The sequence below is a fragment of the Eriocheir sinensis genome, unplaced genomic scaffold, assembly GCF_024679095.1.
Source record: "Eriocheir sinensis breed Jianghai 21 unplaced genomic scaffold, ASM2467909v1 Scaffold1249, whole genome shotgun sequence".
Lineage (NCBI taxonomy): Eukaryota > Metazoa > Arthropoda > Malacostraca > Decapoda > Varunidae > Eriocheir > Eriocheir sinensis.
Genome location: NW_026110572.1, coordinates 70665 through 85000, shown reverse-complemented (window position 1 = coordinate 85000; position 14336 = coordinate 70665).

Below are 14336 nucleotides of genomic sequence, written 5' to 3'. Positions count from 1 at the left end.
TACCACTTTGTCCTGGTCATGTCTTTTTCATGCCTTTGATTATGGAAAGGATGTGTTCGGATGTAGTTTCAAAAGTGAGGAACTTATCAGAATTTAGGGCCGGTCTTACAGTCCTTTCGGGAGCGGTAAAACGAAAACGCGCACTTGGTTCGTTGGCTGGCGTACGAGAGCAAGACGCCCGTCCTACAATCAAAGATTTACGCTCCCCAACGAGACTCGCACCGAACCTAAATCGTCGGCAGTGTTGGTATAACTGGTCGGCCGAGGTTGGCAAGCGTGAGTGTTAAAACGTAAACAAAGTCACGTGATTTATCGGCGCGTACCATGAACTGTGCAGCGGTCACAGTTGTTTTTCTCGAGATAAATCATGTTTTCAGGATTACCTTGTCTCCAGGTAGAGTTGTGGGCATACCTCAAAGCTTGAGTCTGTGATGGGTAATAATAATAATAATGACAGGGCCAGTGTGACATTTCTGCTACCCACAGTTTATCTTCCCAAAGTTTTTCTAAATACCCATTAGTTAGTCAGCCCAAAAGGGTGCACGAATAGCTGGGTGAGCTGCGTGTCGACTGATCAAGCTGAGATTCATACACGGACACACGGATGTGCTGCTGAACCTGCTAACCAATGCATCAGTGTTTTTTTAATAATGTACTGGGCATTTTTGACGTGCCACCCTCCCAGCTGTTCATTCTCCTTTTCAGTGTGATAAAAAAGGGGGAATACTGGATAAAACGCCCTAGGAAGACTATTTACAAAGTCTTTGGTAAATAGTTTAGCTCTGCCACTTCAAAATACTCCTCCAAGCTGTGGGCAAAGGGCAAAAATAAATGCTCTTTAGCCATATTATGAAGGTTTACATTATAAGTATTGACTAACCTAAGCAGCCGTAACATAACCAAATCTAACCACTGCAGCCACCGCCCAGACTGTCCAGTGCACTGACAGTGCTGGCAGGGGTATGTTGGGTTTGCTTAGATTAGTTAGTTCTCGTTATTACTTTATACTTTATACTCCTCCGTGGTCTAGTGGTCAGCGTGCCTGTCTTCTACTCCGCGGGCCCGGGTTTGAATCCCAGCCCGGGCAGTCGGTGTGCAGCTCACCCAGCTGTTCATCCTCCCTCTCTGGCTGGTAGATAAATGGGTACCTGGGGAAACCTGGGGAAGGTAAACTGTGGCAACCCGGATGTCACACTGGCCCTGTGTCCCGCGGTAATGGGCTCCCTCCCACCACAGGCTCAGGGGCTAATGCTACGGAGATGAGCACCGAGGCCACGCGCTGCTACAGCGTATGCCCCCAACTTTACCTTACCTTTATTACCTCATTTGAACTACTTGTTTGTATATTTTCTTCAAATTATAATGGTTTTGAGTATTATTAATCTGAAAATAGTAAGAAAAAAAGTAGTGGGAATTGTTTCTTCACTCAAACAAATGGATATTTGGGAAAACCTGGGGAAGGAAACTGATAACTCCTGTCACACTAGCCATGTCCCAGAGTAAGTAGTTCTTGCCAACAACCAGCTCTAGGGCCAATAAGATGGAGATGAGCAATGAGGCCACATGCAGCTATAGCATATGCCCCCAACTCTACCTTTATTTATTTAGCATGGGGCAGAGGTAAGGAATTTATCGTTATTTCATATTACTATTTTATTGATAATATAGTTCTAGTTAGCCTTAGTACGTGCGATGAAAAAGGATTACACAGTCTAATCATTTATCTTTCTATGTTAAAAATACAAGTAAACGTATTACCATTTAAAATTTTCTTACAGCAAAAGGTCTTTTATGATATCTGTAGCTTGACTTCTTTTTGATGCTATGAATGGACACAGTCACCGCAGGACAGACGCAGGGCTTTGTCCTGGAGCACAAATAGTGGATGATCCTGTCACCATTCTCCCTCCATTCCATCTGGCCTGTACGGTACTCTTTTCTTCTCTTCTGTAGCACACGTTCCATTGCTTTGGGCTGTTAAGCCTTAGTATTTGAAGATTTTCACCTTTGCCAACTGCACTCATTGAAACCTCACTGTACCATTATTTACATCTCCAGAGGCTCACTCACATGTACTCAGTCTTGCTCCTGGTGATTTTCATCCCTCTTCTACAGTGCATACCTCTACCTCTCTATGTCATTTTCAGTTTCTTCCCTGCCTTCACTACATACCACTGTGTCATCCACAAATACCATGGTCCACGGAGACTGCTGCCTGACCTCATCCGTCAGCCTGTACATCACTACTGAGAATGAGCGGACTGATCCTAGGTGTAGTCTAACTCCATAACTCCTGCCATACCAGCAACATCATAAACTTTTTCGGACACATGGTGTGCTTCCTCTGATAGAGAAATTATATATATAGGGTATATATATATATATATATATATATATATATATATATATATATATATATATATATATATATATATATATATATATATATATATATATATATATATATATATATATATATATATATATATATATGCAGTCAGCTATGGTGAAGAGGAAATTGCTTGTGACCAGGTATTTCACTGTGACGAGAATCTTAAGATTCAGAAGAATTCCACATCCTGTGGGAGATACATATGTATATGTATATAAGTATTAATATAAAAAAAATGCTGTCATGTTGAAATTAGGATCAAAATAAATAAATGTTGGGTGTGCAGAAAACAAGAGAACTGAGAAAGAGACAAGCTGGAAAATTTCAACAGAAGTACAATATAACAGTGACTGAGGGACAGAGTGATGAATGGAAGAACAAATTTTAATGCTATTGCAGTTATAGCGTTTGCCCCCAACTTTAACTTTTTAAAACTGATAGGAAGGGGGCCAAGCCGAACCTAACCTGCACAATCCTACATGACTTACCAGAAGATTTTGGCCTGACCTGAGTGGTCTATTTCACAGGCACTGACTTCATGTTTTTGGTAAACTATGATGCTTTATCGTATGGAAATAATTATCGCACCAGAAAACAACGACGAGAACAATGGAGCGAAATATTTACAGAATAACAACACAGCTATTTCAAGAAAATACATATATTAAAAAAATCTCCTTAACTGCCATTCTCATAAATTACTCAAAAATGAATACTGTAGTCAGTATTTTAAATAAGTGAGAAAAATCATCTTACTGCTGTGAATACATGCTGTGAAGTAGCTGTCAGGGCAAATGACACTATCTTTAAGCTGCAGCTCAACATTAGGATAATAACCCATCACTGCTCAGGATAATATTAAGCTATTGCTGCTACAATAAACTATAGTGAATTAATAGACTGAAAATTATATATGATTCCACAGAACTAAGCAAACCTAATAATTAGTAACCTAATACTCTTTAACTAATAATCTATTAGAGCTAAAATAGTAACGGTACCTTTCATTGTAACACAGTAGCTTATCACCGCTTATCTAGTTATTCATAACACAAACAGTCGTACTGATAAGAACATAAAAATATATCAGAAGTATCAGAACGGTTCGTATTAGCTTAGGCTGGGCGGTAACCCGCGAACCAAACCCAGTGTTAGTGCCTGATTTTAGAAGAGCAAATTAGGAGGGGCCTCGAAGACATCGTGAAGGGGTAAACTGGGTCACGGCGTGGCTTAGCAATAGGAAGCAAATAGTGCAAAAGATCTGACTGGGGATGTGTTACGAGTGGGGTCCCACAAAGTTTGGTATTAGGTCTACTTTTGTTTATTATTTATATCAATGACTTAGATACAGGAATTAGTAGTGATGTCAGTAAATTTGCAGATAATACTAAGATCGGTAGAGTAATTGAGTCGGATGAGGACGCTAGTATTCTCCAGGATGAAGTAAACAGACTGTATGACTGGGCGGATAAATGTCAAATGGGGTAGAATGTAGGGAAGTGCAGTATTATGAGTGTAGGTAGGAACAATCCCTCCCATAACTATTGCTTAAATGACACTCTCATAAGCAGGTCTGGGTGCGAGAGAGATTTAGGGGTTTTAGTGAGCTCTGATCTCCGTCCAAGGGCACAATGCTTTCAAACTAGAAATCGAGTAAATAGGGTACTGGGATTTATTTCAAGGAGCGTAAGCAACAGAAGCGCCGAAGTCTTCCTCAAACTATATTTAGCATTAGTTAAACCTCATCTTGACTACGCGGTTCAGCTCTGGTCACCTTACTATAGAATGGATATCAAAATGTTAGAATCGGTGCAGAGGAGGATGACTAAGATGATTCAGGGGTTGAGAAACTTGCCGTACGAGGAAAGACTCAAACACTTAAACTTGCATTCTCTAGAAAGGCGAAGAGTGCGTGGAGACATGATCGAGGTTTATAAATGTATGAAGGGCTTTAATAAGGGAGACATTCATAAGGCTTTGTTGGAAAGAGAACCGGGTAGGACATGAAGTAATGGATTTAAACTGGATAAATTCAGATTCAACAGGGACATAGGCAAAAAATTGTTTTACTAACAGGGTGGTGGATGAGTGGAATAGGCTTAGCAGTCACGTGGTGAGTGCCTATACAATTCTCACTTACAAAAATAGATTAGATAAAGTCATGGACAGCGATGTTCGGTGGGGATAGATACACGGGAGCTTAGGGTCAAAGGAGCTGCCTCGTACAGGCCTACCGGCCTCCTGCAGACTCCTGTGTTCTTATGTTCTTATGTCTTCATGTAACACCCGTGATGGGTGTAATCCTATAGTTCTGTGTTTTTTCTCCCCCCCTGCCTGGGACCAGCTATTATGAATAGTTCAATTATAACCTGGATGCTTTTTGGGTGGCTGTCTTAAATATTCTTAATATTTCATACAATAATTTATGTTGACTGAGTGCTACTAAACCCACAGGTATATGCAATGGTTTGTTCAGCCTGTCAGCATACCCACATGAGCCACGAAGACAACTACACACAACTTTTTCAAAAAGAAATGTCGATAGATAATAAAACCTTAAATATACTTGCCGACAATATCCATTGCGTTGGCTGAGACGACAGACTCTGTTGTGCTGGCGGTGTACGATACGCTGCCCAATAAAACGCTTGTTCAACAAACATAAAGGTGTTTTAAATAATTATTTGCCTTATATATGCTTTCTGCATGCTAGGTATGTCATATCATTGCAGATTTACTCATTTACTTTGAATTTATAGGATACAAATCTCGTTTTCGTCACCTCAACCGCTCCCCAAAATCTCCTTACCAAAACGCCGATTTTTCTTTCGCGAACGACCGAAAAGCAGCCGTCGAGAGCGACTGTAAGACCCGATCGCGCGCGGAAGGCTTTCGTTCGCTGGCCAGCGAACGAAAACGGGTGGCTGTAAGACCGGCCCTGCTGGGGTCTGCATTGACGTGAGGGGAAAGTCTATGGATGTTATTGGCGAGAAAGTCGCGTACTTCAGTCTCTGTCTCTTCGTCGTCCCAGTCTTCGTCCGCGTCACTGAAAACGTCTTCGCAGTGATTTCTGTGTAGCGTCTCCTTCTCGTTGTTGTACACTTTGTCGCGTGTGGGGGAGAAGAGGTTGTGGGGTTCGTCGTGTCGGTTCCCATGAGTTGTTTTGTCTTACGCCAGAAGGTGGCTGGGTCATGGTATAGTGAGGCTGTCTCCGCAATGACCTCGCCCCAGTGGGCGCGGCTGTCGCTCTGCAAGTGTTGTTGTAGCGTGAGTTGGAGCTGTTTGTGGCGTTTATAGAGAGGATAAGTCCAGCCGTTGGTGTTGGCCTCATGCTGTATGGCTTTGTGTTGTGCTGTTAGGGTGCGTGTCGTGTGACTCAAGTGAGAGTGTGTTAGAGTTTTGTGGCGTGTTGTTGGAATGTTGTTTTTTACTGCGGTCACAACTGTGTTGTACCATTCTTGAAGATACGTGTCGATGAAGTCAATCGAAGCTGCGGGTTGACGGGAGAGTCCCTGAGTTTTCAGCGATTTCTGGGTGAAATTGATCCCAGTTGGCCTGGTTGAAGTTGGGTCTGGGGCGTGTGGGGATTTGGATGGGAGTAGAAGAGATGGTAAGGATGACAGGGATGTGGTCGCTCATGCTCATGGGGTCTTGAGTAATGCTGATATTGTGATAAGTGTTGTTGTTTGTGAGGATGATATCCGGTGTTGTTGCTGTGTTGCGAGCTATGTATGTGGGGAAGTGTGGGCCTATGTGTGAATGGTTCGTTGATTAATCAGGTGTTGTATTTGTATTCCTTTGGTGTTGGTATGCGTGTAGCCTAGTGTCGGGTGGTTGGCGTTGGGATCGGCTACCATGTACACAGGGATCTGTCTCCTGAAGATACAGGTGAAATCTTGAATTGGAATGAGGTTCCTGGAGGGGGGCTGGTAGAAGGTGGACCTTGCCCGTGAGAGTGGTGATCTCCACAGCGAGAGCGTTAGAAATGAAGTCATCTTGATGGTGATCGCAGTGCCGTCTGTGTGAGAGTTTGAATAGTTTTTCCTGTGTACGGAGAAGCCGTGAATCTTTAGAATTTAGACTGTCGCCATCGGGATCGCCGTGGCCAATTAGAAGGATGATATGAGGATCCAGGTCCCTATAGACATTGATCAGGTCGAATTTGTGTCTGTTCCAATTGAGGACGTTATGCTGTATGACTCTTATATGTTCCATTTTTGTCTGTTGTTACGGGTGTTGTGTGCTTTGTTTATTTTGTGGGGAACAGGGTCAGTGCGGCGGGAGGAAGGAGGGCGAGAGGGAAGGGGAGAGGGAGAGGAATTAACTACTTGCCCTGAGTGAGAAGGGGTTAGAGAGGTGAATGTGGCATCGCGTCTGCGGTGCTCAATGTTGGATACTTGGGGTGCAGGGGAGACAAGGTGAGTGGAGGAGGGGGAGGGGCTGGTGGACTGAGATGTGGGTGTGGCGTCACTGGCTGGGGAGGCAGGAGCAGAGGAAGTAGAGGCCAGGGTGGTTGGTTGCTCTGCGTCGGAAACCGAGGCTTCATCTCGCAACACTTGCTCTTCTCTGGCTGAGGCTGCGCTCACAGGGGAGAGGGGCTGAGGCGTGGTAGTGATGGAGGTAGAGGCAGGTGCTGGCAGAAGAATGGATGGGAGGAGTTGGGAGGGGTCAGGAACCTCCGGGATCTTTATGGCAGGGAGCTTATTGGCAGTGAGGACCGTGTTGAGTTCAGTCTCGAAGCTCCCTGGGTTAATGCTGTTTTGGAAGTGTGCATGGGCCATGGACGTGAAGATCGATGTTATGGTGTCAACTTGAATGGCAGGGAGGGAGGGAATCGGCACCGGAGAGGCTGATGTGGTGGCCCCGCTGTAGGTTTGGGGCTGCCTTGTCTTCTTGGCCTCTTTCGCCGTTACCACAGCCCTGCGTCGTTCAAGGCATTTGTAGGCGAGGGTGCGGTGTCCCTCCCAACAGTTTACACATTTCGCTTGGGCAGAGCAGGTCGTGAAGCGGTGTCCTTCCACCCTACATTCGTAGCATATAGCGAAGGTTTTGGGTTGAGGGCAGTCTTTTGTGAGGTGTTGTTCTATCTTATAACAGCGCATGCAGGTTGTGATGGGGATGAATTCCTCCCTTTGGATTTGGTGGTGAGGGATGCGGAGGCTAAACATCTTGAGGCCCTGTTCAGTTGATTTGATGGCAAGGGCAGTCTGCTTGATTTGCCTAAAATTTAGCACAGCATTTCCCTGTCGTATTATGTTACTTCTTATATACATAAACATAGTCAGCCTGTAACGGCGTACCGGGGGCGTTTAAAGGCGTTGATTAAGACTTCAGCTTCCTTAAGGCGAGTATATTCTTAGCCTATATGTACAGGAGCGTCTGAGCGAGAGAGAGACTGCGGTGTGTGTCAGTCGGACTCTCGTGAAGGAGTCACGAGTTACAGATTGGAAAATAATGAAGTTACAATTGGTCACGTATGTCAAGGTGACCTCCACGCTTGATGAAATGCTTTATATACAAACTGAGACGGTAAACACTGACGGACGACATTCCTATAAGGTGGCGTGTTCTATCTGTCGTGGGTTTTTTCCATTGACAATTGTATGCCTAGTTCGTGGTAATATTAAATAATAGTAATAATAATAATAATAATAATAATAATAATAATAATAATAATAATAATACATTGATATCCTTCTATAACACTGCTCGGTCACCAACCAGTGATCGCGATCTCGCGATTTACAAAAATCTAACTGGCAGTCTAGCTACCATTATTATACATAGTGGAATCATGTTAAGCAGAATGCTTATGATACAATTACATTAAAACACTGGCTATGTAAGAACATATGTGTAGTCATAATATAAATAGTGAGAGGTAAAACACATCGTGTGTGACATGAATCATAAGAAATCTCGCAAAAGATAAATATAAGGACACATGTATAAGTATCTATCAGCTGGCACGATTATTTGCATCCTGTCGCCTCGTCTGAGCAACCAAATAATCGTGCAGGACAGAGATCCTCCTAATAAGGTAGCACACGACAACGAGACTGACGAACATCAGAAACATTGGCACAAAAATTCCAGGGTACAAGTAGGTGAGGTGCAAGTATTCAGGCAGCGTTTCCTCCAGGGTTTTTGCAGACTCTGTTTCGTTTGCGAAAGACAATGAATGAAGGGAATTAGTCACATACGAGATGCTGGAGAAGTGAATGTTATCGAGAGACAGCAGAGGAAACACTCGATGGGAAATATTGGCCGTGAAAACCAGACGGATCCGGGACGGGTACGTTGTTATGTTAGTGGAGCGGATATAGCATGCTTCCGCTATGGCATAGTGACCACCGTTGATAAGTGGTACCCTCCGGGCAGATGACTGATACATAGAAGGACTGAGGAAAATAAAAATAATGTAGACCCTAAAAGTTCTTATGGAAAACAGGTGTTGGTGGTAGCTGCTTCTAAGGGCACAGGGAAAGAGCGTCAGACGCGTTCACCCGGGTGAGGGCGATCTCGCATACCCCTCCCCGAACTGGTAGGAAGGCAAAAAGAGACGCAGAGCAATAGAATCGCCTGAAGACCGTCTCCTTGCAATATTGCAAGAGGGAGTAGCTAGCTGTCGAATACAGAGCGAAATCCTTCGCGATTAAGACAAGAGACGGGGTCGTGTCCAGGGCTAACACACTGTCCTTTGCTGAAAAAGGGAACGGGACAATTTCGTGTGCCTCAAACACGTCCGCCGTCTGAAATGGAACATGAATGATTATGGCATCGGGGGTGAGGCTGGACTCAATCAAGGGGTAAAAATATTGACTCATGTCTGTATTAAATAAAGGCTTGAGACTATAATTTTGATACCCGATCTGGACAGTCGTTCTCAAATCGTGCAGAGGGAACAAGGCAGGTGTGACTCTACCGTGCGCTGCATCAACCGTGTTGCTAATAAACTGCTGATTTGCCGTTGCGACAGAGTTAATGACGTTTTCCAATACATGCAAGGCCTGATTTAGGAGGAGAAACTGATTCACCTGGTCGATCTGCTTGACAACTATGTTGATAACTTCTACCATCTTATTAGTTTGCTCTAGCAGTTCCTCAATATGAGTCTGCAATCGCGCAAGTTTCCTACAATTGGCGTTGATCACCCTGCGATTTCGGGCAGCAAAGGAAAGTACATGAGCGTAGTGGTCCCACAAATCGCGCACGTCCTCGTCGGTTGCCGTACCGAAGAGGAACTTTGAGGCGGACCCAATTGAGTGAAAACTATAATCCATGTCTACCTCATCAACTTTTCCCCGTAAGAACAGAATCCTATCCTCCAGTAGCTGAAAAAGATTCCGAGAGTTGGTACTAGAAGGTGCCTTTGATTCCCTAGTCTTGGTGGCCCGTATGGCGTCTGCCATGCCGAGTAGTTTTTCTGAGACTATCCTGACTGTGTCTGTGGTGTTCGTCAAGGAAGTATATGGATATTTTACGAGGAGCACATCTTCTATGAGGAAGACCTCTCCTATGTGTGCATGCTGTGAGGGCGCCAGGCTTCAGGTGGATGGGTGTCGTTGCGAGTAGGGAGCCGAGGTACAACAATATGATCAGAAAACGCAACATCATGATCTGAAAGTGGTGGAATGAAGTATTTAAACCCGTGGTCTCAAGTTATAGCTATGGGTGGGGGTATGATCTTGTTGAGTATTTGACTCTGAGGGGGAATTACCAATATCAAGGTCCAAAGGTGAAAGGTAAAAGATCTGACTGGGGATGTGTTACGAGTGGGGTCCCACAAAGGTCGGTATTAGGTCTACATTTGTTTATTATTTATATCAATGACTTAGATACAGGAATTAGTAGTGATGTCAGTAAGTTTGCAGATGATACCAAGATAGGTAGAGTAATTGAGTCGGATGAGGACGCTAGTATTCTCCAGGATGAACTCAACAGACTGTATGACTGGATAAATGACATATGGGGTTCAATGTAGGGAAGTGCAGTATTATGAGTGTAGGTAAGAACAACCCTCACATAACTATTGCTTAAATGACACTCTCATAAGCAGGTCTGGGTGCGAGAGATTTAGGGTTTTAGTGAGCTCTGATCTCCGTCCAAGGGCACAATGCTTTCAAACTAGAAATCGAGCAAATAGGGTGCTGGGATTTATTTCAAGGAGCGTAAGCAACAGAAGCGCCGAAGTCTTCCTCAAACTATATTTAGCATTAGTTAAACCTCATCTTGACTGCGCGGTTCAACTCTGGTCACCTTACTATAGAATGGATATCAAAATGTTAGAATCGGTGCAGAGGAGGATGACTAAGATGATTCAGGGGTTGAGAAACTTACCGTACGAGGAAAGACTCAAACAGTTAAACTTGCATTCTCTAGAAAGGCGAAGGGTGCGTGGAGACATGGTCGAGGTTTATAAATGTATGAAGGGCTTTAATAAGGGAGATATTCATAAGGCTTTGTTGGTAAGAGAACCGGGTAGGACATGAAGTAATGGATTTAAACTGGAAAAATTCAGATTCAACAGGGACAGGGGCAAAAAATTGGTTTACTAACAGGGTGGTGGATGAGTGGAATAGGCTTAGCAGTCACGTGGTGAGTGCCAATACAATTCTCACATACAAAAATAGATTAGATAAATTCATGGACAGCGATGTTCGGTGGGGATAGATACACGGGAGCTTAGGGTCAAAGGAGCTGCCTCGTACAGGCCTACCGGCCTCCTGCAGACTCCTGTGTTCTTATGTTCTTATGTCTTCATGTAACACCCGTGATGGGTGTAATCCTATAGTTCTGTGTTTTTTCTCCCCCCCCTGCCTGGGACCAGCTATTATGAATAGTTCAATTATAACCTAAATGCTTTTTGGGTGGCTGTCTTAAATATTCTTAATATTTCATACAATACTTTATGTTGACTGAGTGCTACTAAACCCACAGGTATATGCAATGGTTTGTTCAGCCTGTCAGCATACCCACATGAGCCACGAAGACAACTACACACAACTTTTTCAAAAAGAAATGTCGATAGATAATAAAACACTAAATATACTTGCCGAAAATATCCATTGCGTTGGCTGAGACGACAGACTCTGTTGTGCTGGCGGTGTACGATACGCTGCCCAATGAAACGCTTGTTCAACAAACATAAAGGTGTTTTAAATAATTATTTGCCTTATATATGCTTTCTGCATGCTAGGTATGTCATATCATTGCAGATTTACTCATTTACTTTGAATTTATTGGGCACAAATCTCATTTTCGCCACCTCAACCGCTCCACAAAATCTCCTTACCAAAACGGCGATTTTTCTTTCGCGAGCGACCGAAAAGCAGCCGTCGAGAGTGACTGTAAGACCCGATCGCGCACGGAAGGCTTTCGTTCGCTGGCCAGCGAACGAAAACGGGTGGCTGTAAGACCGGCCCTGCTGGGGTCTGCATTGACGTGAGGGGAAAGTCTATGGAGGTTATTGGCGAGAAAGTCGCGTACTTCAGTCTCTGTCTCTTCGTCGTCCCAGTCTTCGTCCGCGTCACTGAAAACGTCTTCGCAGTGATTTCTGTGTAGCGTCTCCTTCTCGTTGTTGTCGTACACTTTGTCGCGTGTGGGGGAGAAGAGGTTGTGGGGTTCGTCGTGTCGGTTCCCATGAGTTGTTTTGTCTTACGCCAGAAGGTGGCTGGGTCATGGTATAGTGAGGCTGTCTCCGCAATGACCTCGCCCCAGTGGGCGCGGCTGTCGCTCTGCAAGTGTTGTTGTAGCGTGAGTTGGAGCTGTTTGTGGCGTTTATAGAGAGGATAAGTCCAGCCGTTGGTGTTGGCCTCATGCTGTATGGCTTTGTGTTGTGCTATTAGGGTGCGTGTCGTGTGACTCAAGTGAGAGTGTGTTAGAGTTTTGTGGCGTGTTGTTGGAATGTTGTTTTTTACTGCGGTCACAACTGTGTTGTACCATTCTTGAAGATACGTGTCGATGAAGTCAATCGAAGCTGCGGGTTGACGGGAGAGTCCCTGAGTTTTTCAGCGATATCTGTGAGAAATTGATCCCAGTTGGCCTGGTTGAAGTTGGGTCTGGGGCGTGTAGGGATTTGGATGGGAGTAGAAGAGATGGTAAGGATGACAGGGATGTGGTCGCTCATGGTGATGGGGCCTCGAGTAATGCTGATATTGTGATAAGTGTTGTTGTTTGCGAGGATGATATCCGGTGTTGTGGCTGTGTTGTGAGCTATGTATGTGGGGAAGTGTGGGCCTATGTGTGAATGGTTCGTTGATTAATCAGGTGTTGTATTTGTCTTCCTTTGGTGTTGGTATGCGTGTAGCCTAGAGTCGGGTGGTTGGCGTTGGGATCGGCTATCATGTACACAGGGATCTGTCTCCTGAAGATACGAAGATGATGACCTTGCCCGTGAGAGTGGTGATCTCCACCGCGAGGGCGTCAGAAATGAAGTCATCTAGTAATTTAAAATTTTGATTGTGCTTGATGGCGATCGCAGTGCCGTCTGTGTGAGACCCTCGAGGAGGGCGGGGCGACTCGGCTGTGAGGAACAGGAGCCAATGGGAGTGGCTCAACCCTCGAGGAGGGCGGGGCGACTCGGCTGGGCTGGGAGGAACGGGAGCCAATGGGAGTGGCTCAACCCTCGAGGAGGGCGGGCGACTCGGCTGGGAGGAACGGGAGCCAATGGGAATGGCTCAACCCTCGAGGAGGGCGGGGCGACTCGGCTGTGAGGAACAAGAGCCAATGGGAGTGGCTCAACCCTCGAGGAGGGCGGAGCGACCTGGCTGTGAGGAACAGGAGCCAATGGGAGTGGCTCAACCCTCGAGGAGGGCGGGGCGACTTAGCTAGGCTGGGAGGAACGGGAGCCAATGGGAGTGGCTCAACCCTCGAGGAGGGCGGGCGACTCGGCTGGGCTGGGAGGCCCGGGAGCCAATGGAAGTGGGTCAACTCTCGAGGAGGGCGGGGCGCCTCGGCTGGGTGGGGAGGACCGGGAGCCCATGGGAGTGGCTCACCCCTCGAGGAGGGCTGAGCGACTCGGCTGGGAGGAACGGGAGTCAATAGGAGCGGATCAACCCTCGAGAAGGGCGAGGCGACTCGGCTGGGCTGAGAGGAACAGGAGCCAATGGGAGTGGCTCAACCATCAGGGAGGGCTGGGCGACCCGGCTGGCCTGGGAGGAACGGGAGCCAATGGGAGCGGCTCTACCCTCGAGGAGGACCGGGCGACTCGGCTGGGCTGGGAGGAACAGGAGCCAATGGGAGTGGCTCAACCCTCGAGGAGGGCGGGGCGACTCGGCTGGGCTGGGAGGAACGGGAGCCAATGGGAGTGGCTCAACCCTCGAGGAGGGCGGGGCGACTCGGCTGGGCTGGGAGGAACGGGAGCCAATGGGAGCTGCTCAACCCTCGAGGAGGGCGGGGCGACTCGGCTGGCTGCGCGCGCCGCCTCCAGGAGCGGGAGCCAATTGCTTGCCTGTTTTATTACACTGCAATTATATAGTTCATCTAGGGCAGAGGTCGGCAGCCGGAATTCGAGAAGAGCCAATTTCTTCAAACTTGACAGAAAAGCAGTGCTGCTGGAGCCGCAGTGTATATTATGAATTGTAATTATGAAACCTTAAAATTTTCCTCCTCCATATGAGTTAATAATAGTACACCCGTAGACAAGGTCATCAATTACACGATATTATTCTAGTGCTTGCCCATTCTCCCCCCTCTCACCCAAAGCAGGTGCAGGGGTTTTGGTGGGAACACGAAATGCGTCCCAGTCATGTAGCTTTTGAGTTTTGATGGATGAAGAATGTCCTCCATGTAGGGAAAACCCTTACATTCAGGGATTTTTTTACCACGAACGGAAACCACGCGATCTCCCCCATGCTCGCCTCGTTCGCCACCCTCCCCACACAACCCATGAACCTAAGATGCCCTTAGCCCCGAAAAAACAATCTGCCAAAATTACGGTCAT